We start from the raw sequence: 26,816 nt of genomic DNA, 5'->3' as shown, positions 1-26,816 counted from the left end.
AGGAGAAGTTTGGGAGAGTTCTCCTAACCAAATGACCAATGGTAATCAATGGTATTTTATTGAGACAAACTATCTTAGCACATTTCTTCAGCTTTTGAGACACAAAAAGTAGAGGTGACTCAAAGAAAAGCAGAAAAAAATACTTTAACTCAATTTTAGGTACAAGGGCTATATTAAGCAGAAAAAACAGTGATAGCCTTACCACATGTCAAACATCTCTCAAGCAAGTTTCCTTTACCACTTAATCCAGGTGGTCCATTAGCTGTCTTCTTCTATCCTAATTAAATAAATAACCTTCAAGGCAGAAGAGTTAGGAGAATACAGCATCTCTGAACACTTTATCATCTAAAGAGAAGTGGTATGAGCAGATAAAGGGACTGAAAGTATGACAAGACAAATACATCCCACCAAGGAATAGTCTTTCAGATGCTGTTCAGAGAAGAACTATAAATCATATCTGGCTCAATAAGCCAGAGTGGAAAAATGCCCATCTCCATGCAGCTTACCTTCACTAGATAAACTAGATTAATATCCTGATGAGACTAGATCCAAAAGGTGGAAACTGCCAGTATCTGAAGGGACAATGAAGGGGTTAAGTACACTATACCCATCTGCCTAATGGTATATGCTGAGCATTCATGGATCTCTTTTCATTCAAGGATAATTCAATAGGGTGAAAAAGTCCATCACAGGCCAAGAAAAATACAGCAACATATCTTAGGAGCTTTGCCTTAAAAATTCAGAAAAGAACATGTTCTGAAACTCAAATACAATTTAGAAGACCTCTGCCTGGATCCCTCAAAGAAGAGGACAAATTCAGTTGCATCTATGAAGAAACACCAATAAGCTTTAAGGAGAGACAGCAAGAGATGCAAAGAGATCTGGCGAAAATAAAATAAAAATGGAAAACAAAACAAAACAAAACAAAATGCAACAGCAGAATTTAAATATGCTTTGAAAGCAGTAAAGATTAGAACTAACATACTAGAACATGGATTTCATGAAATGCAGCACAAATTTTGAGAAATTCTACTTCTGTGCAGAAGAAAAGAAGAAAAAGAATGTTGAGAGAAAGAACATAAAAGATATGAGGGACAGAGAGATCCAACTTTTAAGCCTCAAAAGGGTGTTCCCAAGGAATAAATCAAAACAACAACAACAAAAATAATCATTTTTTAAAAAATAAAACTTCCCCAAGATTAAAAATACCTATGTTTTTGGCCAGGTACAGTGGCTCATACCTGTAATCCCAGCACTTTGGGAGGAGTTTGAGACCAGCCTGGCCAACCATGGTGAAACCTTGTCTCTATAAAAAATACAAAAATTAACAGGGTATGGTGGCGTGCACCTGTAATCCCAGGTACTCAGGAGGCTGAGACAGGAGAATTGCTTGAACCCGGGAGGTAGAGGTTGCAGTGAGCCAAGATCATGCCACTTCACTCCAGCCTGGGCAACAAAGCAAGACTTTATCTCCAAAAAAAAAAAAAAAAAAAAAACTTACATTTTAAAGGACACATGACATGAGATTCAGGGAAACAACAAAAAAAATCACCTAATCATCTCCCCACAAAATTTTTATTGTGACGTTAAATAAAAAAAATCCTACATAGTTCCAAGTAAAATAAATAATACCATAAACTTATATAGTGCTTTCCCTGTGCCATGTAGATCACTAAGCCATTAAGAAACAAAAATTCTAAGTGCTTTACATATACAAATTCTCTTATTGTTCTAATAATGACAGGTATTCCCACTTAACAGATTAGGAGAATAAAGCACAGAGAAGTTAAGCAGATCATCTAACTAGTAAATGGTGGACTTGGGGTTCAAAATCCAGAAGTTCATTCTCTTGTTGTTCTATCCCTCAGAGCAACAAAAGTCAAGTTATACCCCAGCCACTCAGGAGGCCGAGGCAGGAAGATTGCCAGAGCCCAGGACTTTCAGATCAGCCTGGGCAACATAGTTAAGACCCCATCTCAAAAATAAGAAATTCAAGCTAGAAAGCCAAGCCCAAAAGCCAGAAGACAACAAAATAACTATGTTTAAGGATCATGGAGTAATTTACACATAGGGCCTAAACCTCTTGGTACATGCACTGTAATAGTATTTCCTTTTTCCTATACAGTACATTTTAATAGTGCAGCCTGTATTCTTAAGCAAGGCATGCCAATCAAGACTACTGCCCCTCCCTGCAAGGCACCTGCAATCAATGGGAGACAAACTTTGCAAATGTCCTCCATGAGTTCTTTGGCTGAGAAATCCTACTTTCTTTGATGTGGTCTCCCTATTTTATTTAAGGAGACACAACATTCCCACTCTCCTACTCCCTCCCAAAAGAGACTAATAAGGACTAATGGAATTTCACCTGGATATATCTAATGAAGTATTTTCCTTTTTTCCTTATTTTTATTTATTTTGGAATTTCAACTTTTATTTTAGATAGGGGGGGAACATGTGCAGGTTTGTTACATGGGTATACTGTACCCAGGTAGTAAACTTAGTACCCAATAGGTGGCATTTCAACCCATACCCCACCCCCTCTAGCAGTCTGCAGTATCTGTTGTTCCCATGTTTATGTCCATATATGCTCAACGTTTGGCTCCCATTTATAAGTAAGAACATGCAGTAATTGCTTTTCTCTTCCTTCATTAATTTGCTTAGGATTATGGCCTCCAGCTCCATCCATGTTGCTGCAAAGGACATGACTTTGTTTTTTTTTTATGGTTGCATAGCATTCCAAGGTGTACAGTGCCACATTTTCTTTATCCGATCTACCACTGATTGGCACTAGGCTGATTCCATGTCTTTGCTATTTTTAGTCGTAAAACAATGCACATACAAGTGGATGTGTCTTTTTGGTATAATCATCTATTTCCCTGTGGGTATATACCCAGCAGTGGGATTGCTGGATTAAATGGTAGCTCTGTTTTAACTTATTTGAGAAATTTCCAAGCTGCTTTCCACAGTTGCTGAACTAATTTAGATGACCATCAACAGTGTATAAGCGTTCCCTTTTCTCTGCAGCCTCATACTGGTACAAAAACAGACATATAGACCAATGGAACAGAATAGAAAACTCAGAAATAAAGCTGCACATCTGCTTTTTGACAAGGCCAACAAAAACAACCAATGGGTAAAGGACTTCTAATTTAATAAATGGTGCTGGGATAACTGGCTAGTTATATGTAGCAGAATGAAACTGGACCCTTACCTTTCATCACATGTCAAAATTAACTCAAGATGGATTAAAGATTTAAATGTAAGTCCTCAAACTATAAAAATCCTAGAAGAAAACCTAGAAACTACCCTTCTTGACATCAGCCTTGGCAAAGAATTTTTGGTTAACTCCTCAAAAGCAATTGCAACAAAATTAATTAGAGGCCTAATTAATTAATTAAAGATCTTCTTATAGCAAAATAAACTGTTAACAAAGTAAATGGACAACTTACAGGAGAAAATATTTACAAACTGTATCCAACAAAGGTCTAATATCCAGAATGTATAAGAAACTTAATTCAACAAGCAAAAAACCACCTCATTAAAAAACAGACAAAAGACATGGACACTTCTCAAAAGAAGCCTTGCAAGTGGCTAATAAACATATGAAAAAATGCTCAATATCACTAATTATCAGAGAAATGCAAATTAAAACCACAATGAGATGCCATCTCACACTAGTTAGAATGGCTATGATTATAACATCAAATAATAAGGTGTTTTTTAACTGCAGGTCACAACCCCTTACTATGTCATGAGATCTGTTTAATGTGGTTGCAACCAGCATTTTGGGGGGAAATAAAAAGAACTAAAATAGAGCGCAACAAATATAGCAAGAGTACATAATTTTGTATGTGTAAAAACTTTTTTCATTTATAAATGTGTTACTACATAAAATGTATATTGTACCTGTGTTGTGTTCAAAAGCATTTAAAAGCCAATGGTAATAGGACTCTATCACATATATAAAACATGATTTTGCCCCAGGGAACATTACTAATTCATTTTATCATAGGCTATAATATTTACGTCTGGTACGTCTATTAAAGAAAGTGCCAGAACCCAAGCTACAAAGATTAGCTCTAATAGACAAGAGATATATCATAAAACTACAATAATCAAAATAGTGTCATAGTGTTAGGTATCCAGATTAGTGAATCAGAACAGTAAGTCCAAAAAGAGACCTAAATATTTATATGAAGAATTTGGTATATGCTAAAAGTAGCATCCTGCTTTATTCCTAGTAAAATATGGGTTGTTAAACAAATGGTGTTGACACAATTGGCTAATTAGCTGGGAAGGAAATTAAGTTGGAACTTACCTCATATGAGAAAAAATTTTAAATGGATCAAAAATTTAGAGAAAAACAACAAAAGTATAGGGAGCAAAAGGAAGTTATTTGTTTCTGTGTTGGGGTCCAGCATATCTGCCGGGGGGCTACCGACCTGCAGGAGTCCCCAAGACCACCAACGTAGATGTCTCCTTCAACCTGAGGGAGAGAGTGTGCGGAAGTGAAAGAAAAAAGAAAAGTGGAGTCTGGAGGGCTGGCTTAGGCTATGTCCAAGCAGCAATTTTATTTTTGCAATATGTTCCATTATATACTTTTCTGAAGTTAATGTTGTTTACGCCAGATCAACATACTTAAGTTATAGTAAGCAGGTTACACCCACTAAGTCAGTTACGTCCAGTAAGTTACAGTAAGTAAGTTACGGTTACGCCCAGTAAGTTATGGTAAGTTACAGTTACACCCAGTAAGTTATGGTAAGTTACCAAGTGTAAATACTTAAGTTAATATTTTACAATGAAGGTAACAAGGGTCCAAAATGAACACAATCAAGCAATAAACCATAAGGAGCCGAAAGTGGACACAATGCCTCCCAAGTCCTCATATCCATAAAGTAATGTCTGTTAATTATTTTGAATAGCATAGTCCCTCTCTTGGTTCCTGCTTTCCCTCAGCTCGACTCCCCCAACCGGGGATCTGTGTCCAGGCTCAAGCTCACCGTACGGCAAGGCTCATTTCCTAGGGGCCTCACACGGGAGCGATCCCCACAGATCCCTCATTTCTGTTTGTTGACTTTTCTTTTTTTTTTTTGAGACAGAGTCTGGCTCTGTTGCACAGGCTGGAGTGCAATGGCACAATCTCGGCTCACTGCAACCTCCACATCCCAGCTTCAAGCGATTCTCCTGTCTTAGCGTCCTAAGTAGCTGGGATTACAGGCTCATGCCACAATGCCTGGCTAATTTTTGTATTTTTTAGTAGGGATGGGGTTTCACCATGTTGGTCATGCTGGTGACCACGCTGTGTTTGTTTGTTTTTCAATAACTTTGCAGTCCAGGCGTGGTGGCTCATGCCTGTAAGCCTGGCCAAGATGGTGAGGCTTTTAGTCTCTGCAAAAAATACAAAAATTAGCCAGGCATGGAGCTGGCACCTGTAATCCCAGCTACTCAGGAGGCTGAGGCAGAGAACTGCTTGAACCTGGAAGGCGGAGGTTGCAGTGAGCTGAGATCGCACCACTGCACGCCAGCCTAGGTGACAGAGTGAGACTTTCTCAAAAGAAATAAGTAAATAAAATTAAATAAATAAATAAAAATAAAAAAATAACTTTGCAAGGGAAAAGGTCTTTCTAGATACGAAACCTAGAAGCCATAAAAGCAAAGTCTAATAAATTAAAATATTTTAAAATATACATGGAGAAAAAAAAAACTTGAGTAATGCCTCAAAAATTGTAATTCAAATCACAGATAATTTTTCAAATAAAGAGCTCCTAAAATAAATAAGAAAACAATCAACAACTCAAAAAATGGGCAAGACAGAAGCAAACAGTTTACAGATAATAAACATAAGTGACTCTCAAACTTATGAAAAGATACTCCACCACGCTCCAAGAAAATTGTAAATTAACCCTATACTGCAATTTTATTTTTTACTTCATATAGGCAAAGATCAAAATGTTTGATATCACACTGAATCGTAAAGGTGTGGAGAAAGAATTCTCATATTTTGCTGATCAGAGTATATATTGAGAAAATTTCCATGAAGGCCAGTTGAAATTAGTATGTCTCCACTGTGCTAGCAATTCAATTTGTGGGAATCTATCTTACATCTATATTAGAGTAAGTGAGAAATTACAAATGTGTAAGGTGATTCACTGTGGTAGTTTTGTAATAGTAAAAGATTTGAAACAACTTAGATACTAAAAGAAGACTCAATGAATAATTAAAGTATGGTCATTCCATACAGCTAGAAAGAAGAAAAAAGAGGAGAGGAAGAGGAGAAAGAGAAAGGAGAAAGGAAATAATCTATTTTTTAATCTTGAAATATAAAATGATAGCCCACTATCAACTACATGAAGGACTGAAAACGTTTCCCTAAAAAATTCTCAATCATCTAGAATCATGAGCTAAAGATGCATGCTCCCTAGCAATTAGGTATTATTTCCAAGTATTAATATATTATCCGGTAAATTCCAGATAGAACAGAAGTTACTTACAAGTATATAAAGTTAATTTCTTCAGTCTTGACTCAGCTTTGGAGAAATAGATCTAACTCAGGTAAAGATGGTTTAGAAATTAAATTTCTAGACAGAATCAGCTATATTATTTTTATTCTCACTCTCCTTCATTTTCATACTATATTCTGACAGATTTATAGAGAACAGCTAAAAGAAAGGGCAAAGGGCAATATATTTTTAATTATGAAATCTTACTCCCAAATTAGAAAGAAACAAATCAGGCCAAAAAGTAAAATATTAAAAAAAGGCAATAACACAGCCTGAATTCTACAAACCTCAAAATGCTATTAACTACTTTAAAAAAAATTCTGCTTTCATTCAAGGAGTCTGTCCATGCTTACCACCCTGGAAATCCCCTCTGCTTCACAAGTAACCCAAAACCTGCTCTAAAGCGCCAACACAGTGCCTAACTTCCCTTCTTCCTCGGAAGGAAATGTGTAGAAAATTTAAGCCCCCTCACTGGTCAAGTCACTTCACTTTTCTGAGCCTTATGTTCCTCAGGAATAAAGTGGGGCTATTAACACATACTTCGAAGGGCTATTAACACATACTTCGAAGGGCTATTATTCTAAGGACTCAATAAAATTAAATGATATGATTATAAAAAGTCTATACTATAAAAGCCCCTATATGTGCTTTAGGTAAATAATAATACCACAAGTTTTACCAATAGTTTATCAACATTTATAACTCTTTGGGTTTTAACATTAAATACTAGAAAAATAACTTTTCCTGCTTCCTGTTCCTGACAGAAATGGGCTCCTGTCTTCACATGGCAGTAGAGTAGATGATTCCCTGTAAGGACCCATAACCTAACTGCTTCCACATTGAGAAAAATGTATCTACATTTCAGTTGTTCCCAGATATTCTGATTCAAGGGCCAAAAAGACCATTTAGCTTGTCTCTTTCAAAGGGCACTAGACTGAGGTAAGATCCATCCCTTTGTAGTATGCATGTATGCATGGTTCATAAATCAAGTTTCTCAGCTGAGGCTTGCCTGTAGTGCATCCTTAAGGATTGCTTTTGCTTTACAATATGCATAGGTCTTCTGATTATCCTTAAAACAATCCTGTGAGAAAACTGAGATGTAGACCGAAAGACTAAATTAATGACAACAAAAAAATACCGAATCTTTATTTCTAATTCCCAGTATACTAATGACTTCATTGAGTTGAATGTATTTCCTTTCTTTATAAGGCAGAAACAATTTATCAATTGTTTGAAAAAGCTATCAAGTTTTCAATGTTCCCACAGAAATGAAGCAAAATTTACTACCATCTATACTCAATTCTATTGCTAATTTTTTAAAAAAAGAAAATAGTGGCTGGGCGCAGTGGCTCATACCTGTAATCCTTTGGGATTACAGGGGTGGGGGTGGGGGGGTGGATCACAAGGTCAAGAGTTCAAGACCAGCCTGACCAACAGGGTGAAACCCCATCTCTGCTAAAAATACAATAATTAGCTGGGCATAGTGGCAGGCACCTGTAATCCCAGCTACTTGGGAGGCTGAGACAGGATAATTGCTTGAACCCAGGAGATGGACATTGCAGTGAGCTGATATCGTGCCATTGCACTCCAGCCAGGGTGACACAGCAGGACTCCATCTCAATAAAAAAAGATAGTTTGGGTTATTTTTGTCCTCCTTTGGTGAAAAAAAAAATGAGAAGCAGCGAAGAGAATGAAAAAATGAAAAATTTTAAATTCTGAAATTTCTAGTGCATAAATTCAACAACAGTAAATCTGACTAATGTTAAATATGTAGACAGTTAATCTTCGTGCACTGCAGTAGTAAAAGAGTAGCCTGTGAAAATCATCCAAGTGGAAAGCAGAAAGGAAATGGGATGTGATTTTACTCTGAAAGAAAACCAAAAGGTGAAACAGTCAAACAGTAAATAGGACAGGCAAGAAAACTCAGGTGGAAATCTTGGGGATATCCCAGGAACATTCATTAGCTCAAATGACGTGTCTTGTACATCTCTTCCGTGGTTTTTTTCTCCGCTAACTTATACAAATGTCTGAGTAACTCAAGAGTAATGTACAACTGGAAGATGAGTCATTCCACCAGTAATCAATGAGATTAAGGGAAATTCTATTTTCCTGTGAACTTTGGCACGGTTTGAATCTGTTTCATTATTCCTGCTAGTAATCACTACAAATCCATGTTTGCACACCTTTTCTTCTGCCATAATTAAGCAAATAAGAGTAAGCTAAGTGTTAGGTAATTTCCCATTCTCAAAAAATATACATCAGTCTCATAAGGAAGTAGAATTACTGGTATGGTTAAATAGCATGTGTTACTGAGTCCAAAGATTTAGGTTTGAATCCTGACTTCATCACTTAACCTGTGAGGTTCTGGCAAGTTACCACCCTTTTCTGAACCTCAGTTTCCCCATTTGTCAAGTAGAGAAAATATGTATTCCCTCAAAGTTGCTGTAAAGATTAACTGATATAACTAAATGGTAGCTATGACAATAAATGTAAGCACTGAATTATTTAATGTATAAATAACAATATTTACTACCCACCTACTGGATGCTAACTAAGCATTGTGGAAAATATGAAAAAGGGTATCCAGTCCCTCAGAGTTTCTAATCTGGTTGAAATAACAAAAGATAGTGATATGAAAAACTAAACACTAAAACAAGAACACATAGTATAGGACCTATAGCCAGATGTGAGCCAGGGTTAATAAATGCTGCAAGTTCAAAGGAAGAAAAATGCAGACTACGGAGGTGAAAAAAGGAAAGAGGCTGAGATAGCCATGAAGGAAAAACCAGGATTTGGAGGTAGGAGTATATTTTAGATGAGGGAAAAAGAAGACGAGGAAAACACAAAATAGTCTAGAGCCTCTGATTAGCTGGCACTGGCCAAAGCAGGTGTCTGTGGAGGAGCATGGTAAGTGATGAGGCCTGAAAAGGAGGCTGTGGCCAAACTGGAGGAATTACTTTCAGGGCAGTAATGGGAAACTGCTGAAGGTTTTGAGGCACGGGAGTAATATGATTACACTGGTGTTTTGAAAAGAATGACCTGGAGTGTGAGATCCACTGCTGCTGAAGAGAAGGGCGTCAACTGCAGCACCATAGTTGCTCTGTAGATTTCTTCTGTTGGAATCTGGATCACTGGAATGATGGAAATGTGTGGGATTTGTCTATCTCCCAAATCAAGTATCCAGAGAATCAGTGAAGAGAAGGTTTGAATTCACACTTATGCTAATGGGAAATCTGGGAAACTCAACATTAATCAACTTATGATTCCTATATTTGCAATCTCCAGAGTATCCAGGTCTTTCTCATAGAATTATTATTAGAAAGAATGTGCAGGAGGAACAATCCAAAGTTTTAATCAAAGAAGGTAGTGTTCAGTTGCTGCTGACAACAGTTGATACCCCAGGATTTGGAGATGCAATAGTTAATAGTAATTGCTGGAAGCTTGCGATTGACTACATTGATAGAAAATTTGTGGACTACCTAAATGCAGAATCATGAGTAAACAGATGTCAGATGCCTGATAACAGGGTGCAGGGATGTTTATACTTCGTTGCTCCTTCAGGACATGGACTTAAACCAGTAATAACTTTAAAACAGATAATATAAGAAATCTAAGAATGTAAAATATATAAATTTCCAGAAACAGATGAAGAAGACAAATGCTTGTTAAAAAGATGAAGGACCATTTACCTCTTGCTTAGGTAGGTAGTAATACTGTATCACTGAACTTAATGGCAAAAGCGTTAAAGGAAGGCAGTATCCTTGGGGTGTTGCTGAAGTTGAAAATGGTGAACACTAATTTTATAATTCTAAGAAATATGTTAATAACACATGCATATTTGAAAGACGTTACTAATAATGCCCACTATGAAAGCAGAAAACTGGCAGTTGTGACTTATAATGGAGTTGACAACAAATAAGGGCTAAGAGCCTTCTGGCACAAATGGGAGAAGAAAGAAGGGAGCAAGTAGCTAAAATGAAGAAGATGGAGCTGCAGATGGAGCAGGTGTTTGAGATGAAGGTCAAAAAAAAGTTCAAAAACTGAAGGACTCTGAAGCTAAGTTCCAATGGCTGTGCCATGAGCAAATGAAAAAGTAGCATAACACAGCTGAGCACGGTGGCTCACGTCTGTAATCCCGGTACTTTGGGAGCCCGAGATAGGCAGAGCACCTGAGATCAGGAGTTGGAGATCAGCCTGGCCAACATACTGAAAACCTGTCTCTACCAAAACTACGAATATTAGCCAGGCATGGTGGCAGGCACCTGTAATCTCAGCTACTTAGGAGGCTGAGGCAGGAGAATTGCTTGAACCTGGGAGACAGAAGTTGCAGTGAGCCAAGACTGTGCCATTGCACTCCAGCCTGGGCAACAAGAGTGAAACTTGGTTCAAAAAGAAAAAAAAAAAAGAAAGTAATAGCTCTAAGTGCCTTTCCTATATTTTCTTTTCCTATTTTTTTTTTTTTTTTTAATTAAAGACAGCTATCTTCAGTTTAAAGCAAGATAATCATGTTCTGGTGATTTGACTCCTCACAGGATATTCCAAAATAAAAGGACTCTAGAAGGTTTTCACTGAGGATAAATTGTCACAATATGATGCAAATTATGCTTCTTTACGATAATTATAATACAAAGGTTCCCTTCAATGCAGCACATACAATAATGTAATTTAGCCTAACACAGCTGACCCTATATTTTGACACTTTGTTTAAAAATATGCATGGGAAAAAAAATTGATGGGCTTACAGTGGACCTAGAGCTTTTTTATAACAACCTTTTATTTGTTTGTTTTGGAGTCTTTAAATAATGCTATTCTCATTTAGTGCCTTCTTTAGCTAGAATCTCATTACTGCCTCATTTTAATAAAAGCATTTAATTTAGATATTTTCCATATATTAGCCTGCTAAAATAGAATATAGCTTCTTTCTTATGGTAGAACCCAACAAGAAAACTTTCCTTTAACTCCCTTTTTGCACTTTATGGTAAGTAGCAGGGGAAAAAATGAATTTAAAGTTCATTTCTAGGCAAAACTGTAAAGCTAATGACCAACCTGTTTCTACCTATATGCAGTCTATTTTATTAGAAAATGGGAATCATGGCTTCTTTAAGAGAAAAAAGTCATCATTCTTCATTTAGCTGTATTAATATATTTCATTTCTGTATTTTTTGTTTGTATTGTAAAAAGCTCACGTAATAGGCTGGGTGTGGTGGCTCATGCCTGTAATCCCAGCACTTTGGGAGGCCAAGGCTGGCAGATCACCTAAGGTCAAGAGTTTGAGACCAGCCTGACCAATATGACGAAACCCTGTCTTTACTAAAAATACAAAAATTAGCTGGGCGTGGTGGCATGCACCTGTAATCCCAGGGAAGCAGTGAGACAGGAGAATCGCTTGAACCCGGGAGATGGAGGGTGTAGCGAGCTGAGATCATGCCATTGCATTCCAGCCTGGGCAACAAGAGCGAAACTCTGTCTCAAAAAAAAAAAAAAGTTCACATAACAAACTGTGATATAGCCAGCCTAGAGTTAGAACCTGTACAATGCCATTTTATAAAGAGACAAAACTGTTTCCATTCTCCTCACAATGACTGCTAACCTCGGCCTCTGTAAAACTGCTAAGTTTACTTTGCAAAATGAAAAGAGAGGTAAAGCTGCATACCTTCTCTTATCTGTAACTGCCAGAATTGCTGGCCTCTGTTTACCAGTACTGACCAGAGTAAGCACCCCCAGATAATTCCATCCTGGCGCCAAGCAACTGAAAAATCTGTGGACCCCACACCTGTCCAAATAATGTATAAACTAATGTTTATCTTAACTTCTGTAAACCTCTTAAGTGGCAATCGGAATGACAAAAGTCCCCTGGCCCTTGGAATGTCCGGAGCCCCCCTCACCCTTGTCTCAGTCTAGGAGGTGATTGGCAGCTTTCATTCCCATCTCTACTCTTCACCCCCACTCCCAAGGTGGTTTTGCGGGTATAAAAAGGTCTTGTCACCCTTCTTTCTCTGCCACGGGTTGGAGAGACATGAGTCCTCCGTGGTCGCCGGCAATAAACCCTGCAATTCGGCATACTTCTGTCTTGGTGTTGACTTTCTGTGCTCGGTCCGATACAACAAAACAATGTTGTGATGTTAAAAAAAAAATGACCTGGCAATAGTGTGGGGAAAAAAAAAGGATGGAAGGAGAATGTAGACACAGGAAAACCAGTGGTAATCCAGAAGTCGAGGCTGAGATGCACTAAATGCCTAGACAAGATGGAATTAGTGGAAATGGAACAGCAGAGTCAGAGATGTGAAATGCTGCACAATAGGACTGGTATTAGAGAGGAGACAAAGTCAGCTTTAATCTTTTCAGTCTGCATGGCAGAGAAAGAAAAGTCACAAGCGGAAACTCAATGGTGGTATTAGGGGCTAGAAGAAGCATTTATATGTCATTTCATTTTGACACACTGAATTTGAGTTCATAATGGCATATTCACATAGAAATGTCTCATAATCAGTTGGCTACATTGATCTGGCATTTCAAGAGTAGTCAGGATGAAAGAAAATAATGTGAGAGTCACTTGGACAAGAAAGTAGAGCTAAGGCTGAGGAAGAAATCCCATCAGGGTCACTGATAAAGGCTCTGGGTCCTCTCCCAGAAGAAAAATACATGCCCTCATGGCAGGAAAATGGGCATCCTGTACGATGAGGACTGAGTGAGTTGTTTCTCCTCCTGGTGAGGACAGGACATGGAGTTTGTCTTAAAGAGGAGAGCCTGCTATTCATAAAAATCCGCTTAAAGAAGGCATGCAGATTGTGGTGTCAGTCTTTGTGAACAATAGTGTGAGTCTGTTTATAAACAGTCTGTGTGATGCAGCACAAATTAAGTGAGAAAGATCCTACCTTGAGTGGATAGTGTTACTGGCAGCTATTCAGCCCCATTGGGGACTCCAGAGGCCTAGAGAAACTACCAAAATACATTACAACTGCTTCTTCTCTATCTGGCTATTTTCTGATAAATTTCAGTGTGCTTAGCTAAACAAACTAAGAACTTAATCTATTTTAACCCTAGATGTATGTGTGACATCTACCTATTAATCCATAACCCATTTGAAATACTGCACACATATTTACACAAACTTTTACAAAATTTCTGGGGATTCAGAATCCTATAAAATAAAACTTAAAAAACACCAGGGTTGAATCACAAAACAAGGAAGAGTTTGGCTCTTTCCTTTACCCTCAAAATCCATTATCATTCCTTTACTAATAGCAGGATTCTACTTTAAAAGTTTTACACCAGGCCAGGTGCCATGGCTCATGCCTGTAATCCCAGCACTTTGGGAAGCTGAGGCAGGTGGATCACCTGAGTTCAGAAGTTTGAGACCAGCCTGGCCAGTATGGTAAAACTCCGTCTCTACTAAAAATACAAAAATTAGCCACAGTGTGATGGCGGGTGCCTGGGTTTAAATACTAGTTAAGCTTCACTAATCACACAATTTATAGGGATAATGAAAGCTATGCTTTGGATCTGATCATTCGGCTCTGCTAATTGGGTACTTAATAATCAGTTCTTGTTTTCTAACGGTCATTTGTTTCTCTGACTGCAAGTGAAGAAGCCTTGTACTATCAACACAATGGTGAATGATTTGGGAAGAAACCATATCAAAAATATCAAAAGGTCTGGCCCATGTTTAGGATAGGCTCATAAGTATATTTTGAAAAAAATGAACCACCGTTATTAGGGCAAGAAATATTGACAATGACTACAAAAAAAAGTATTAATTTATGATAAGAACTTTCAACTAAGTCTAACAACTCCTGAGCATCTACTCTACTAATAAGTTCTTTTCACTTCCCACTGACATTTTATCTGGGAACATCACACCTTGATATGGCTTTATTGCATTTTCTAGAAAAACATCCTCTGCCTATTTTTTCTCATTTTGGAGAATTTTACAGGTTAAATAATCAGGTCAACCAAAAAGATAAGCATTTATGCTGTATGAATCTGAAACGGAACTACAGTATTTTTATTAATATGACAGAATCCAATTTTGCCACTAGTGATTTTTCAGTCAGCTTGCAAAGAATCACACGGTTAAAGCAGTGATCAGTCTAGAGAAAAGCCTGCTTTTGATACAACCTGAGTTATCTGCTAATTCAAATCATCTGAACAAATCTACTCTCGGCACAAATGCAGTGAACTCCTTACAAAAACAAAAACAAAAGTAAACCACCTAGGTTTAAATTAGCTGTGTAGGTAGCTCAATCCATATGCCTTCCACCCTTCCAATTATAAGTCTCTGAAAGAAAAGCCAGCACTCCTAAATGCAGAATATCACATTTTACTTCCCTGCAGCTGCTTCACAGCCAAGGAAAATGCAAAAACAAAGAGGAAATGCGCCTGGAGATCTTATTAACAAAGAGTAGAAATCCCCTCACTCCACATCTCCCAATTAGCACTGTTAAGGACAGAAGCTCTCAGGTTCAAATTTCCATTTGTAGAAAGCCTAACCACACCAGGATTAATCTGCAGTTGCCACCCAGGCTAAAAGCAGGGGTTGTGCACACTGCAGCATTCCACGTTGCAGCATTCCACATTGCCACCTTAGCTATAGCTTTCACCACACAATGGATTAACCTGTACAGGATTTTTTTTTTTAAACTCCTCCCCTAACCCAGAAAAAAATGTTAATAACCGCTTTGCAAAGCAAAAACAATGCAGTGCAGTAGGAAAAGTTTCTTTATATAATTGACTCTGGATCTAAATTAGTTGTTCTACTCTATTAAGAAATTTTATCTATCTTGCACATTCCAAAAATGGAAGAACACATGCAAATGACATGACAATTTTCAGCATTTAAAAAGTATCATTTGTGCCTGGCGCGGTGGCTCACACCTATAATCCCAGCACTTTGGGAGGCCAAGGCGGGTGGCTCACGAGGTCAAGAGATCGAGACCATCCTGGTCAACATGGTGAAACCCCATCTCTACTAAAAATATAAAAAATTAGCTGAGCATGGTGGCATGTGCCTGTAATCCCAGCTACTCAGGAGGCTGAGGCAGGAGAATTGCCTGAACCCAGGAGGCGGAGGTTGCGGTGAGCCGAGATAGTGCCATTGCACTCCAGCCTGGGTAACAAGAGCGAAACTCCTTCTCAAAAAAAAAAAGTATCATTTGCTTTAAGAAAAAAACTTTCACTCTCTATTGTGATATTTCTGAATTGTTTTTATCCTTTATAATGAATATATGCTATGTTTACTTGAGGAAATCTTTACTATAGAAAGATGTTGCATCTGCATGAAAATCACTAAGAAAGCATTGTTTTATAATCTCCCTTTTCATAACTTCTATCCTGAAAGCATATACTTATTTGTCAGCATTTTTTTTTTTTTTTAAGACACCAGGTCTCACTATGTCGCCCAGGCTTGTCTCAAACTCCTGGGTTCAAGTGATCCTCCCACTTCAGCCTCCCAAAGTGCTCGGATTACAGGTGTGAGCCACCATAGCTGGTCCCTTTGTCAGCTTTTAAAAAAAAGATTTTAAAAATGAAAATCTTAAACATATTCAAGAGTAGGCAGAATAATATAATAAATCCCCATGAACCTATAAACTAGCTTTATCAACTCATGGCCAATCCTGTTTCATATATAACTCCATCTATTCCATCCCCTATTTCTCAGTTATTTTTGAAAAATATCTCAGACATCACATCATTTCATCCATAAATATTTCAGTGTTTAGCTCTGAATCTAAAGAGTTTGGGCCAGGCACAGTGGCTCACGCCTGTAATCCCAGCACTTTGGGAGGCCAAACCAGGCGGATCACTTGAGCCCAGGAGTTAGAGACCAGCCTGGGCAACATGGTGAAAGCCCCTCTGTACAAAAAATGCAAAACTTAGCCAGGTATGGTGGCAGGCACCTGTAGTCCTAGCTACTCAGGAGGCTGAGGTGGGAGGATCACCTGAGCCCAAAAGATTGAGGCTGTGGTGACCTGTGACTGTGCATTCCAGCCTGGGTGACAGATTGAGACCCTACCTCAAAAAAAAAAAAAAAGAGCTTTAACTCACTAACATTATTAAACCTAAATAAAAATCAACAATAATTTCTTAGTTACTCCAATAACTGGTGTTCAGATTCCTCTGACTGTTCAACTCAGGAACTAAGGGCCCAATATAATCCATATACTGCAAATGGTTGCTTTATCTCATATTGGTTTTATCTATAGGTCATTGCTCCATCTCTCTTTTTTTTTTCTTGTGACTGATTAATTGGAAGAAACTGGGTTGTGTGTCTTGTAGTTTCCCACAGACGGTATTTGGTAATTTTATCCTTGAGGAGTAATTTAACATATTCCTCTGCCCCCTATATTTCCAGTAAATTAGTAGTGAGCTCTAGATGCTTGATCAGATTCAGGTTTGATATTTTCATTTATCAAATTCTTAACTCTCCTATTTCCTATTTCTTAAATTCTTGAAGAGGAACCATGAGCCAAATTTCAACCTATAGCAAAAAAGTAGTACTGGTTAATAAGGAGGTATTATGTGCTCCGCTCAAGACTTAACAATTTAGAATTTCTCCCTTTAGATATTAAGGAAAGACAGAGGTAGACTAAAGAGCTTCACATCATCGAAACCTCAACAATTACCTGATGCTGTCTTCCTTCCCTACCAAACTGACGCTGTGCTACATATAGACTGCACTTGTATTCACATAAATTAAACTTCCTGTTCTACTCTGCACTGTCTTTTGGGCTCCACTCTCATCTCTGCTCCCACTAGGAAAAGCTGACCTCATCTAACTTTTCTTAACACATAACTAACTAGTCTGTGTGGCAACAGTTAGAAAGCCTAAACATTGTAGAGCTGGAGTGGGCTTTGGAGATCATCTGGTCCAATTGTCTCTGTTTAAAGACCAGGAAAAAGAACAAAAGTGCTGAAGTAACCTTCCCAAGGTTATTATAAATACATATGTTGTTAGTTAATATTTATAAAGTACTCATAACAGTGACTAGCTTATAATAAGCCTTATACAAATATTTGCTTTTTAAAAAACAAGTTACCCAGGCATGATGGCTCATGCCTGTAATCTCAGCACTTTGAGAAGCTGAGGTGGGTGGATCACCTGATGTCAGGAGTTCAAAACCAGCTTGGCCAACATAGTGAAACCCCATCTCTACTTAAAATACAAAAATTAGCCAGGTGTGATGGCGGGTCCCCTGTAATCCTAGCTACTTGGGAGGCTGGGGCAGAAGAATCACTTGAACCTGGGAGGCAGAGGTAGTAGTGAGCTAAGGTTGCACCATTGCACTACAGCCTGGGCAACAAGAACAAGACTCCATCTCAAAAACAAAATTTAATTAAGAAACACAATTAGTATTTGAGCGAGGACCTCTTAAACCTCTCCAAGAATACAAACAATACTCCCTTCCGCTTTGCAGTTTGGGGAATTATGCACTCTACATATACCTAAATGTTCCAGATAACTGAAGCATGCTCCTTTAAACACCCAATTTTATTTAATTTTCATCTTTCAAAGTCAAGATAATCCAAGATGGAAACTGTTGTCAGAAACATACTATATAGTTTTCTTTATCAAATGAAGAACACTGAACAGTATCTCATTAAATTTCTCAGCTGGGTGCAGTGGTTCACGCCTGTAATCCCAGCACTTTGGGAGGCTGAGGCAGGTGGATCACAAGGTCAGGAGTTCAAGACCAGCCTGACCAATATGGTGAAACCCTATTTCTACTAAAACTACAAAAATTAGTCAGGCATGATAGCACATGCCTGTAGTCCCAGCTGCTAGGGTGACTGAGGCAGGAGAATTGCTTGAACCTGGGAGGCAGAGACTGCAGTGAGCCAAGATCACACCACTGCACTCCAGCCTGGACAACAGAGCGAGACTCCATCTCAAAAAAAAAAAAAAATTCTCAGTGGCCCATTATTTTTATTATGAACACAGGGAAGCATGATGAATAGAACTCATATTTGGGAGTGAGACAGATGTGCATTCCAATTTTAATTCTGTTACTTACAAACCTTGCTTGGCAAATCAATTAACCTCTCTGAGGTCTAGCAAAAAAGGGGAGGCTGCCTTCCTTGTAGGATTTTCACAAAAATTAGAGATAACTGATACAAAGATCCTAGCACAAAGATCTTAGCAAGACACTAAGAATTCAGTAAATGGTAACTATTATTCATTTATTCCACAAATGAGTATCTTTATGTTAAGCACTATTCTAACTTATGAGGATACAGCAACAAATGAGCATCTTTATGTTAAGCACTTTTCTAAGTTATGAGGATACAGCAGTGTTCTAAACAGACAGAAGTCCCTACCCTTGTGGTGCTTTCACTCTATATAGAGAAAAGATAGATAGTAAAAGCTGTGTGTGTGTGTGTCTGTGTGTGTGTGTATGTCACGTCAGATAAGTGCTATGGAGAAAAATAAAGCAGAGCTAGAAGACAGGGAGTGCTGGCAGATTAAAGGGGGGATATGAAGGAAAGAGGGGAATCGATAATGTATATATAAAGATTGGGAGTTTGGTTCAATGGAGATCAAAGGCTTTATTGTCAATGTCTCAGCTCCTGCTCTTTCTTTCTTTCACTTTTTTTTTTTTTGAGACATAGTTTAGCTCTTGTTACCCAGGCTGGAGTGCAATGGCGTGATCTTGGCTCACCACAACCTCCGCCTCCTAGGTTCAAGCAACTCTCCTGCCTCAGCCTCCCGAGTAGCTGGGACTACAGGCGTGCGCCATCATGCCCAGCTAATTTTTCTATTTTTAGTAGAGACGGGGTTTCACTATGTTGACCAGGATGGTCTCGATCTCCTGACCTCATGATCCACCCGCCTCAGCCTCCCAAAGTGCTGGGATTACGGGCGTGAGCCACCACACCCGGCCTAACCACTGCTCTTTCATACTGGTAGTTTTCTTTTCCTTCAGAAGTAAGGTGACAGGCTTCAGCACCAATATTGCTGTTTCTAATCTAGTATCTTTCTTTTTTTTTTTGAGATGGAGTTTCACTCTTGTTACCCAGGATGGAGTGCAATGGCGTAATCTCGGCTCACCACAACCTCCGCCTCCTGGGTTCAGGCAATTCTCCTGCCTCAGCCTCCTGAGTAGCTGGAATTACAGGCATGCGCCACCATGCCCAGCTAATTTAGTAGAGACGGGGTTTCACCATGTTGACCAGGATGGTCTCGATATCTTGACCTTGTGATCCACCCGCCTCGGCCTCCCAAAGTGCTGGGATTACAGGCTTAGAAACTTCCAAATACTGTTTCTAAAAATGTACTTATAAGATGATTATACAGAACTCATAAAACTTTTTCCATAAATACAAATTAATTTAAAAATGGCTTGGTTTCCAAGCCAAATGATGCAATAGGTTATAGTATAATAGTAATGGTGCCAACCTGAATCTGAGAGAGAAAAGATCACAGGCTGTAAGAAATACAAGATTCTCCTGCCCTTGGCACAAGAAAAACATAAGTCAAATGTCTCCTTTGCACATTCCCACCTTGTTTAAACCTCCTAAACGTGACTTTATCCCTCTGTCTCTAGCACACTACTCCACACAAAACTATCCACGCAAGCACCCTCCTCAGATCAGCCTCTCAAAACGTCCTCTATGTTCAAAAATCACCAACCTAAATCCAAAACAGCAGCAACCAAACACCCATCCCACACATAATTCTCATTTCCTTGTAAAGCCAAAGCCAGCAAGGCTTTAGGCAGAAAGTGCACTGCTTCAAGCTGAATCTCATTTAAAAAAAACTGGATCCCAGCTGTTTCAGTCAGTGTTACATAAAAGGAAAAGAAGGCCAGGCACAGTGGCTCATGCCTGGAATCCCAGCACTTTGGGAGGCCGAGATGAGTGGATCACCTGAGGTCAGGAGTTCAAGACCAGCCTGACCAACATGGAGAAACCCCGTCTCTACTGAAAATACAAAATTAGCCAGGCGTGCTGGAGCATGCCTGTAATCGCAGCTTCTTGGGAGGCTGAGGCAGGAGAATTGCTTGATCCCAGGAGGTGGAAGTTGTGTTGAGCTGAGATCATGCCATTGCACTCCAGCCTGGGCAACAACAGTGAAACTCCATTTCAAAAGAGAAAAAAACAGTAAGAAGAACGAAGAAATAAGGAAAACATTTGACATTGGGAAGGCCACTGCTAGGAGTGACCTGCTTTTCTTTTTAAATGTTTAACCTTCCTATAACTATGAACTCCCTGATTTTTCTAGCTTCACATTTTTGGCCAGAATTCTTGCACCAACACACATGAATGGTAATTGTTTAAGGGCACCAGAAACTCTGCTGCTTTAAGACAGTAAACTTAATTAACAAATGTTGTTTGTATTCTGATTACTCCAACGACAGCCATTTCCCCATCTTTCTCCCTCTGTTCAGGCCTTCCTATTACCTGAGACATAACAATATTGAAATTAGACCAATTAATAATTCTACAATGTCCTCTAGGTGTTCAAGTGAAGAGTCTCAGGTCTTACAGTTTAAATCAAAAGCTAGAAATCATTAAGCTTAGTGAAGATGGCATGTCAAAAGCTAAGACAGGGCTGGGCATGGTGGCTCACGCTTGTAATCCCAGCATTTTTGGGAGGCTGAGGTAGGTGGATCACTTGAGGCCAGGAGTTCTAGACCAGACTGGGCAAAATGGCAACACCCCATCTCTACTAAAACTTAGCCAGGCGTGGTGACACATGCCTGAAATCCCCAGCTACTCAGGAGGCTGAGGCATGAGGATTGCTCAATTGAACCTGGGAGGCGAAGGTTGCAGTGAACCAAGATCATGCTGCTGAACACCAGCCTGGATGACAGTGCAAGACTCTGTATCCCCCGCCGCCCCTGCCACCAAAAAAGACCTAAGATAGGCCAAAAGCTAGGTATCAAACTTTGCAAATGCCAAGTCCTCAAAAGAAACTAAAAGTACTACTTCAGTGAATAAATGAATGATAAGAAAGCAAAACAGCCTTATTGCTGATATGAAGAAAGTTTTAGTGGTCTGGATACAAGATCAAATAAGCCATAGCATTCTCTTTTTTTCTGAGGCGGAGTTTCGCTCGTTACCCAGGCTGGAGTGCAATGGCGCGATCTCGGCTCACCACAACCTCCGCCTCCTGGGTTCAGGCAATTCTCCTGCCTCAGCCTCCTGAGTGGCTGGGATTACAGGCACGCCCCACCGTGCCCAGCTAATTGTTTGTATTTTTAGTAGAGACAGGGTTTCACCATGTTGACCAGGATGGTCTCGATCTCTCGACCTTGTGATCCACCCGCCTCGGCCTCCTAAAGTGCTGGGATTACAGGCGTGAGCCACCGTGCCCGGCCTATAAGCCATTGCATTCTCTTAAGCCAAAGCCTAATCCAGAGTAAGGCCTGAATGCTTCAATTCCACAAAGCTGAGAGAGGTGAGGAAGTTGCAGAAGAAAAGTTGGAGGTAAGCAGAATTTGGCTCAAAAAGTTTAAGAAAATAAGCAGTCTCCAAAATATAAAAATGCAAGGTACCAGGCATGGTGGCTCATACTTGTAATTACAGTACTTTGAGAGGCTGAAGCAAGAGGATCACTTGAGGTCAGGAGTTTGAGACCAGCCTGGGAAACATAGCAAGACCCTATCTCTACAAAAAACTTAAAAATGATCCAGGTATGGTGGTATGCCTGTAGTCCCAGCTATGTGGAAGGCTTAGATGGGAGGATTGCTTGAGCACAGGAGTTTGATGTGCCAGTGGACTATGATCATAACCACCACACTCCAGCCTGGATGACAGAATGAGACACTGTATTAAAAAAAAAAAAAGTGCAACTGGAAGGTTATGGGCACAGACAGGTAGAACCAAAAGAACCAAAATAAGAAACAAAAAAAGTGCACAGTAAAGCAGCAAGTTCTGATGTAGACGCCACAGCAAGTTATCCAGAAGATCTAAGATCATGGATGAATATGACTACACTAAACAGATTTTCCATGGAGACAAAACAGCCTTCTATTGGAAGAATGCCATCTAGAACTTTCATAGCTAGAAAGAATTCAATGCCTGACTTCAAAACTTCATGGGACAGGCTGACTCTCTTATTATGGGCTAATACAGTTGACTTTAAATTGAAGCCAATGCCAGCTTACCATTCTAAAAATCTTAGGGTCCTTAACAATTATACTAAACCTCCTTTGCCTATGCTCTATCTGTGGAACAAATCCTGGCTAATAGCACATCTGTTTACAGCATGGTTTACTGAATATTTCAAGCCCACTGTGGAGACCTACTGCGCCATAAAAAAAGACTCTTCAAAATATTATTGCTCAGTGACAATGTACCTAGTCACCCAAGAGCTCTTATGGAGATGTACAAGGAGATGAAAGTTGCTTTCATGTCTACCAACATAACATCCATTCTAAAGCCCATGGATCAAAGAGTAAATTCGACTTTCACATATTACTATTGGAAAAAATATGTTTCATAAGGCTATAGCTGTCAGAGATAGTGATTGCTCTAAAGGATCTGGGCCAAGTCAATTGAAAACTTTCTGGAAAGGATTCACCACTCTACATGCCACAAAGAACATCTGTGATTCACATAAGAAGTCAAAAGATCAACATTAACAGAGGTTAGGAAGAAGTTGACACCAACCCTTGGATGACTTGAAGGGGTTCAAAATTTCAGTGGAAGAAGGAACTGCAGATATGGTGGAAAAGCAAGAGAACTGGAATTAGAAGTGGAGCCTGAAGATGTGACTGAATTGCTTCAATCACATAATAAAACTTGGATTAGGAATTACTTCTTATGGATGAGCAAAGAAAGTGGTTTCTTGAGATAGAACTTACTCCTAGTGGACACATTGTGAATATTGTAATGACAACAAAGAATTTAGAATATTACATAAACTTAGTTGACAAAGCAGCTGCAGGTTTGGAGAAGACTGACCCCAATTTTGAAAGTTCTAATGTGGTAAAATGCTATCAAAAAGCACTGCATGCTGTAAAAAAACCTTTTGTGATGAGAAGAGTCAATTTATGTGGCAAACTTCATTATTGTCTTATTTTAAGAAATTGCCATGCCACGGCTCATGCCTGTAATCTCAGCACTTTGGGAGGCTGAGGCAGGCAGATTATTTGAGCCCCGGAGTTTGAGACCAGCCTGGGCAATGTGGCAAAATATCATCTCAAGAAAAAATTAGCTAAACATGGTAATGTGAGCCTGTAGTTGCAACTACTTGGGAGCCTGAGGTAGGAAGATCATGTGAGCCTAGGAAGTGGAGACTTTAATAAGCCATGATCTTGCCAATTGCACTCCAGTCTGGGTGACAGAGTGAGATTCTTTCTCAAAAACATAAAGAAATTGTCATAGCTATCCCAGCCTTCAGCAAACACCACCACTTTGATTAGTCAGCAGCCATCAACATCAAGGCAAGACTCCCTATCAGCAAAAAGATTACAACTTGCTGAAGGCTCAGATGACCACTAGCATTGTTTTATAGCAATAAAGTATTTTTAAATTAAGGTATGTATATATGTTGGTTTTTTTTAAACATAATGCTATTGCATACTTAATATGTCTACAGCAGAGTGGAAAGATAAGTTTTGTTGTTGTTTAGAGACAGAGTCTCACTCTGTCACCCAGGCTGGAGTTCAGTGGCACAATCATAACTTATAGCAACCTTTAACTCCCAGGCTCGAGTGATCCTACAAACTCAGCTTTCCAAAGTAGCTAGGACTACAAGTACACACCACCAAGTCCAGCTAATTAAAAAAAATTTTTTTTGTAGACATAGGATCTCACTATGTTGCCCAGGCGGGTGTCCAACTCCTGGCCTCAGTGTTTCTGCCTGGGCCCCAAAACATTGGGATTACAGGTGTGAGCCACTAGCCAAAGAAAGATAACTTTTACATGACCTGGCTAACCAAAAAATTTGTGTGACCTGCTTTATTGCAATATTTACAATAAAGCTTAGAACCAAACTCGTAATGTCTTCAAGGTATGCCTATACTTTAAAATACATGGTTTAAAACTATATTTTACAGATAAATTTCTTTCTCAGATTTTTAAAAAAATCACTAAGCCCTCAAAGTTTTCCGTTTACCACACAACATTTATTTAAATCTGGGGGGAAAAATCCACAGTTCATTTCAGAGATGACAAGATCTTCAAAACCAGAAAAGAGAGAAGAAAAGGATCTGGAGACTGTGATAAAGAGCTCAGTTCATATCTTTCATTTTGTAACCACTACTCTCAAACCACTGTTGGGATATCTGCCCTTCAAATAAAGAAAAAAAAAATCCCTAAAGACCTAAATTAGACAAGTTATTATACTGACATTTCATTTCAGTTACGTGTCCTGTCTTAAATTTGTATTTAGAGAAACACCAGAAGGTCCCCCCTTTCTCAATTAACTGAAGAGGTATTATCAAGCAGGACAAATGGTTTGCTTTAAACTTAAACCTAAAAACTCAATTAAATGTACCACAAGCAATTTGCCTGCCTCCTTTTCTTTTTCAGGAAAGAGAATCCTAAATCATTAAAACTTCATTTTAAAACTTCTAAATCACAGAATTATGGGGACTGTGATTATAATTACAGTTTCATTAAAAGTTCAAAATGAATGGATCATGGTAGGCTGTTTTATCATTATAGCTATTCTGATGGAAAAAATGTTTCCCCTTTTCACAGGTGTTGACGAAATTTTTTATAATTAATAAATATTATGACCAGAATAAAACCCACTTCCATCTTGAAAAGTACAAGAAAATGACTAAGTAAGATGTCTCAATAAGAACTGAAAAAGGGCCTGGTGCAGTGGCTCAGGCATATAACCCCAGCTCTTTGGGAGGCCAAGGTGGAAGGATTACTTGAGCCCAGAAGTTCACTACAAGCCCAGGCAACAAAGCAAGACCTCATCTCTACAAAAAATCTAAAAATTAGATGGTTGTGGTGGTGCGTGCCTGTAGTCTCAGCTACTCGGGAGGCTGAAGCAAGAGGATCACTTGAGCCTGGGAGGTTAAGGCTGCAATGAGCTATGATCACACCATTGCACTTGGGTAACAAGGGTCTCTTAAACAAAAAAAGAACTAAAAAAGAACATAAGAAACTAATAGAAAATATACTGAGTAGTGAGACTGTTGTCTTTGATTTAACTTCCTTTGTTAATATGCTTGTGTAATAAAATAGACGGAAATAAACTGTAACTTTTAACAATAGAAAAAGGACCTGGTGATCCACCCGCCTCAGCCTCCCAAAGTGCTGGGATTACAGGCTTGAGGTCAACATGGTGAAACCCTGTCTCTATTAAAAATACAAAAAATTAGCTGGGCATGGTGGCACATGCCTGTAATCCCAGCTACTGAGGAGGCTGAGGCAGGAGAATTGCCTGAACCCAGGAGGCGGCGGTTGCGATGAGCCGAGATGGCGCCATTGCACTCCAACCTGGGTAACAAGAGCGAAACTTCGTCTCAAAAAAAAAAAAAGAAAAGAAAAAGAAAAAGGAAACCACATCTAAAGCAGAGTATTTTCTAAAACTGTGGTTTAATGACCTCTGGGTATTCCCAAGATCCTCTCAGGAGATTTGTAAAGTTAAAACTATTTTCATAACGCTAAGATGTTATATACCTTTTTCATTCTCATTTACTCACAAGTATACAGTAGAGTTTGGACACAGTATCAAAGAACAATTATGATAATCTCCAAGAGCCAACAAAATCCTCTTTGCTTTTCCAACTACCTATTTCCATGAGCTTCCATTTTCTTCATACGCTTCAACCAAAACACCATACCACAACAGACTGAGTACAGAAACAGATGTAAAAATCCAGCTGTCAACTCTTTTCACCAAAATGATGATGCTGAAAGCAAAGAAGGAAATCCCTGCTCTCCCAAAGCCAAATCCAAAGTGAAGGTTTTGAAGGCCAAAAAGGCAGTGTTGAAAGGCATCCAGTCACACACACAAAAAGGTCTGCAGGTTACCCCACGTCCCAGTAGCCCAACGCACTTTGGCTTTGAAGGTAGCCCAAATATCCTCACTAGAGAACCTGCAGGAGAAACAAGCTTGATTATTATGCCATCAAGTTCCCCTTGACCACTGAGCTGACCATGAAGGAGACAATACCACACGTGTGTTCATTGTGGATATCAAGGCCAACAAGCACCAGATCAAACAGGCTATAAAGTTCCGTGACACTGACATGGCTGCAATCAACACCCTAATCAGGACTGATGGAGAGAAGACAGCCTATGTTTCACTGGCTCCTAACTATGACGTTTTGAATGCTGTCAACAAAACTGGGATAACCTAAACTGAGTCCAACTGGCTAATTCTAAATATAAGGGTTTTTTTTGCCATTT

General features: G+C 39.0%; 1 protein-coding gene and 1 pseudogene across 4 annotated transcripts in view; one reads left to right on the top strand and one right to left on the bottom strand.

The window, feature by feature from the left end:
- The window catches only part of PRORP (protein only RNase P catalytic subunit), a 164,421-nt gene that overhangs the window by 117,109 nt on the left and 20,496 nt on the right, over nt 1–26,816 (bottom strand). The window lies entirely within an intron of this gene.
- Nucleotides 9,602–10,633, top strand: LOC118144914 (septin-7 pseudogene; annotated as a pseudogene).

The sequence above is a fragment of the Callithrix jacchus genome, chromosome 8 (assembly GCF_049354715.1).
Source record: "Callithrix jacchus isolate 240 chromosome 8, calJac240_pri, whole genome shotgun sequence".
Taxonomy (NCBI): domain Eukaryota; kingdom Metazoa; phylum Chordata; class Mammalia; order Primates; family Cebidae; genus Callithrix; species Callithrix jacchus.
The sequence above is the reverse complement of the archived record's forward strand: the minus strand, read 5'-3'. Positions and strand labels throughout refer to the sequence as shown.